Below are 6,110 nucleotides of genomic sequence, written 5' to 3' on the forward strand. Positions count from 1 at the left end.
ATGCCTGGGTAGAGAGAGAGTTGGTTCTTTCTGCATTCTTTTTCCCACTTAAAAGAATCAAGTGCAAGAAGATATTATCATAATATAAGAATAGATAAAAGACTGATATGTTCTAAATGCTATTTCTCTTGATGTTATCTATTGTATTCTTTTCACATGTCAAAAGACTTATGTGAGAGGGAAGATAGATTACAAGCTGGATAAAGACTAGTACTTTCTGTCATTCTGAATCTTGTCAAAAGAAACCTGTTTACTTTTCATTTAATCCATTCCAATGAGTCCTTCTTTTTCCTTCCATGATTAATTTCCAAATCCACAAGCAATCATTTACAGATTTGCCTCATCAAGCACCCTCCTCTATTCTGTTGGAAGTAGTGTCACCTTGTCTCCTCACAACCAACACAAAGAGCACAGCTTCAAAGAAGGCCGGGCATCCTCTATAAAGTACTATAGTCACTCCCTTCAATACATTGATATAAAATGATTTTAATACCTGATTAAATCATCATTGTACGCCAACAGTGCACCAGCATTCCCTTTTCTCTTCATTTTTACTAGCACTTGTTACCATCCTATTTAATAAAAGGCTAATAGGCAAATTGACCAAATGATGGAAAGACCAGTCGCTATGAGGTGCACTAACCACCAGAGGGCAGATGCTCAATGCAGGAGCTGCCCCTGGTGATCAGTGCACTCACACAGTGGGAGCGCCACTCAGCCAGAAGCCAGGTTCTTGGCTGGCGACAACAGTGGCAGTGGCAGGAGTCTCTCCAGCCTTTATGCAGCACTAAGCTTGTCCAACTCTCTGGCATCCCCTGAGGGTTCACAGACTATGAGTGGGTGCAGGCTGGGTTGAGGGACCACCATCACCCCCATTCCCTCCATGCACAAATTTCGTATGCTGGGCCTCTAGTTTTTAAAATAATAGCCATCCTAACAGATGAAATTTCATTGTGGTTTTGATTTGCATTTGCATGATGACTAGTCATGTTGAGCACTTTTCATATATCTGTTTGACATGTAAATGTCTTCTTTGAAGAAATATCTATTCAGGTCCTTTGAAAAAAAACATTTTTTAAAAAAGTATTACTGAGTTCTAGGAGTTCCTTATGTATTTTTGATATTAACATCCTGTCAGATATGTAGTTTGAAAATATTTTTTCCATTCTGTAGGTTTCCTTTTTGTTAACTGTTTCCTTTGACATGTAAGTTTGCTACAGTACCATTTGTTTGTTGTTGCTTATGTTGCTTTTGCTATTCAAAAAAAAAATCATTGCCAAGAATCATGGCAAAGAGGTTATTTTTTAATATTTTCTTGTAGGAGTTTTATGGTATCATTCTTAAGTTTAATTTTTTAATCCATTTTTACTTCCATTTTATGTATGGTGTATGACATGGGTCCAATTTCTTTCTGTTTGTCTGTCTTTCTTTTTTTTCTTTCTTTTTTTTTTTGGGGGGGGGGGGTATGGACATGGAGTTTTCCTTGCACCATTTATTAAAGAACTATCCCCATTTTGTATCTTTGGTGATCTTTTTGAAGATTATTTGATGTATTATATATACATGGGTTTATTATAGGGTTCTTTATTCTGTTCCAACAGCCTATCTCTTTGCTTTTATGCTGGTGTCATATTGTTTTGATTGCTATAACCTAGTAAGAGAATTTGAAATTAGGAAGTATGTCTTCAGGTTTTTTCTTCTTGCTAAAAATTGCTTTTACTCTTCAGGATTTGTTGTGATTTCATATAAATTTTAGGATAACTTTTTCTATTTCTGTGGAAATTTTTGTTGACATGATATGGATTATATTAAATTTATAGGTGGCTTTGGGCAGTTTGAACATTTAACAATATTAATTATTATATTAATTCTTGCAATCCATGAACACAGGATATCTTTCTCTTTAATTGTCTCATCTTCACTTCTTTCACCAAAGTCTTTTATGCTTTTCAGTGCATAGAATTTTCACCCTCTTGGTTAAAATCATTCTTAAGTATCTTATTCTTTTAGGTGTTGTTATAAATGAGATTTACTGTATTTATTTCTTCTTTAAATAGTTTGTTATTAGCGTATACAAGTGTAACTGATTTTTGTATGTTGAATTTGTATCCTGCAATTTTACTGAATTTGTTTATTAGTTCTCACAGATTTTGGTGGAGTCTTTAGGGTTTATATGTATAAGATCATGACATCTGCAAACAGAGAAATTTACTTCTTCCTTTCCAACTTAGATGCCTTCAATTATTTTTCTTACTTAATTACTCAAACTAGAACTTTCAGTACTAGGTTGAAAAGAGGTGTTGAGAATAAACATCCTTGTATTATTTCTGATTTTAAAGACAAACTTTTCAGCTTTTCACCACTGACAGTGATGTTGGCTGTGGAGTTGCCTTACATGGCCTTTATTATATTAAGGTACTTTCCTTCTATACTTAGTTTGTTGAAAATTTTGATTATAAAAAGATGTTGGTTTTTTGTCAATGAGTTTCCTTAAGACAATTATATTGAATTCTTTGTCAGGCAGGACAAGCAGAAAAGTATACATAGATTTATGTTTCTTTAGGCTCAGTTATTGGTGTTTTATTTGTTTTTTGTTGGGTTGCTAGTTATTGTTTATTGGTGATGTCACATTTGTCTGATTCTTTGTTACTCTTGTAACCTTGCATTGATGTTGTATATTTGAAGAATTAGTCACCTTTTCCAGTTGTTACAGACTGACTTCAGCAGAGAAAACTCTTCACCTGTTAGCTCAGCCGGTGATTTTGGACAGAACAACAGTCAGGCTTCTTTCAGAGTCCATGGACAAGTGAGGCAGTATCCTGGGTAATAAGAAAACCTGGTGATTCAGTTCACAGGGTCTGTCATCAGGCTCCGTGGAGGCAGACCTAATGCTTGGTTGCATGGCTGTGGATCTAGAGTTTGGTTCCACAGGGGCCAACCTGACACTGGAATGAGTCTAGAAGTTGGGTCCATAGAGAGGAGACTGAAGTAAGAGAAAGCCTGGAGCCTGGGTCTGGGGGGTATAGTGCTTTTTTTAAATCTAAATTTTGAAGCGAATGTTAAAAATAAATTTTAACAAAAGAATAAGATGACATAGCAGATGAAATTTATAGTATTTTTCCTACGACCTTAAAGCATGTTATGATGATATATTAGCATTTGGTATATTATTTATTCACTAGAGGCCCAGTGATAGGAGGTAGGAGGCAACCCGGCAATCAGGGGAAGGTGACTCCCCATCATACCTCTGCTCTTGGGAGCTTGAGCCTTGGCCAGCCCAGGTTACCTGAGCTTCAAGTGGCCTTGGGCGGCTGGGCGGCTGGCCTGCACCTCAGTCTGGCCCTGGGCACCTCGGGGTCTGAAAGAACTGGGGGACTCCAGAGGCAGGTGCGAGGAGCAGCTAGGTCTGCCACCCCAGTAGGGCTGAGGGGACTGGGTGCTGCCATCTTGTGGCTGTGGGCATTGCCATCTTTGAGGGTATGGGAGTCAATTAGCATATTCCCTCCTTATTGGCTGTGGGCACCACCATCTATGCAATGGTGTGAGGTTCAATCAGCATATTCCCTCTTTATTAGGTAGGATATACCTTTCTCATTAAGATGAGAGCTATTTTTAAAAATAAGCTTTATTGGTTTTTTCTGCTTTCCTGAAATGGGGACGGCCTGGTGAAAGTCAGAGCACCTGACTTGGGACCTTGAAGAGGACAAGAGGATCTCAGTGACCAACCAGTAGGAGACAAGATGGTGGCCGAACAGACGGACTTGTTCTGACCCTGGTCCCAGGACAGATAGAAGCAGAGTCTGAGTCGCTCAGGGAATATTGATTGGCAGCTAAGAGGCAGGAGAACTCTAAAGGAAGTGTTGTATTTTGTGCCTTTAAATCAACGCAGGAGAAGGAATACCATATAACCAGACATCCTGAAAAGAGAGACCATGGGGAGACAGAGAAATAGCCCACACATGAAAGAAAAGCAGGCATCACCAGAAAAGGAAGTAAATGAGTTAGAGGCAAGAAACCTACCCGCGCAAGAATTCAGAGTAATGCTCATAGGATGGCTAAAAAGAATGGAAGAGAAATTTGACGATATGAATAAGAAACAAGAGAAAATGAAGAAGAACTAAGAGGAATTGAAGAAGAACCAAGAGAAATTGATGAAGAACCAAGAGGAATTGAAGAAGAACCAATAGGAATTGAAGAAGAACCAAGAGGAAATGAAGATGAACCAAGAACAAATGAAAAATGACATCGCTACTATGAAGAACTCAATAGAAAGCATCAAGAGTAGACTAGAAGAAGCAGAGTACTGCATCAGTGAGCTAGAAGACAAGATGGAAAAAAATATCCAATTTTTTTTTCCGGGAAAAAAAAAAATTAAAAAATAGGAGAGCCTAAGGGAACTTTGGGACAATACAAAACAAAACAATATTAGAATAATATGGGTTCCAGAAGTAAAGGAAACTGAGGAAGACATGGAAAAAGTCTTTCAAGAAATAATGATAGAAAAGTTTCCTGAGATAGAGAAGAAAAAACCCACATAAATCCAAGATGCTCGCAGAGTCCCAAAGAAAATGAATTCCAGAAGACCGACACCAAGGCACATTATAATTAAATTGACAAACACCAACGACAAAGTAAGAATCTTAAAAGCAGCCAGAGAGACACAAAGTTACATATAAAGGAACCCCCATTAGATTAGCAACTGATTTCTCAACAGAAACTCATCAGGCCAGAAGGGAATGGGATGAAATATACAAAGTCATGCAAAGGAAGGGTCTGAATTCAAGAATACTGTACCCAGCAAGGCTATCAATCAAAATTGAAGGTGTAATCAGGAGCTTCACAGACAAAAAAAGACTTAAGGAATTCATCTTCACCAAACCAGCAATGCAAGAAATGCTAAAGGGACTACTGTAAAAATAAAGAAATAGGAAGTGAAGAAGGAACACAGGGGTATAGAATAAAAATGGCATCAAATGAGTACCTATCAATAATATCTTTAAATGTAAATGGATTAAATGCTCCAATCAAAAGACATAGGGTAACAGATTGGATAAGAAAACAAGACCCATATATCTATTGTCTACAAGAAACCCACTTCTGAAAAAAAGACGCACATAGACTGAGGGTGAAGGGATGGAAAAAGGTTTTCCAGGCAAATAGAAATGAAAAACAAACAAACAAACAAAAAAAGCTGGGGTAGCAATACTTATATCTGACAAATTAGATCTCAGAGTGAAGGATATAACTTATATCTGACAAATTAGATCTCAGAGTGAAGAGATAATGAAGGCCACTTCATAATACTAAAGGGAGCAATCCAACAAGAAGAAATAACCCTGGTAAATATATATGCACCCAATACGGAAGCACCCAAATACATTAAAAAAAAAAAAAACTGCTGGAGGACATTAAGGGAGAGATTAATAGCAATACAATCATAGTAGGAGATTTTAATACCCCACTGCCACCCTTGGACAAATCATCTAAACAAAAAATCAGCAAAGAAATATCAATCCTAAATGACTCACTAGACCAGGAGGAATTAATTGACATCTTCAGAACATTCCACCCCAAAGCCACAGAATATACATTCTTCTCAAGTGCACATGGGACATTCTCAAAGATAAATCACATTTTGGGACATAGGCAAAGTCTCTTCAAGTTCAAGAAGATAGAAATCATATCAAACATCTTCTCAGATCATAATGGCATAAAACTGGAAATTAACTACAATAAAAATAATCCAAAGAAATCAAACACATGGAGACTAAACAGCATGCTATTAAACAAGGACTGGGTTACCAGAGCAATCAAGGAAGAAATTAAAAACATCCTGGCAACAAATGACAATGAAAACACAACAATCCAGAATCTATGGGACACAGCAAAAGCAGTTTTGAGAGGGAAGTTCACTACAAGCCTATTGCAAAAAACAAGAAAAAATGGTAACAAATTATCTAACTCTACAACTCAAAGAGTTAGAAAAAGGGCAACAAGAAAAGCCCAGTGTAAGCAGAAGGAAGGAAATAACAAAAATCATAGCGGAGATAAACGACATAGAGACCAAAGAAACAATACATAAGATCAACAAAACCAAAAGCTGGTTCTTT

The sequence above is a fragment of the Pipistrellus kuhlii genome, unplaced genomic scaffold (assembly GCF_014108245.1).
Source record: "Pipistrellus kuhlii isolate mPipKuh1 unplaced genomic scaffold, mPipKuh1.p scaffold_m20_p_2, whole genome shotgun sequence".
Classification (NCBI taxonomy): domain Eukaryota; kingdom Metazoa; phylum Chordata; class Mammalia; order Chiroptera; family Vespertilionidae; genus Pipistrellus; species Pipistrellus kuhlii.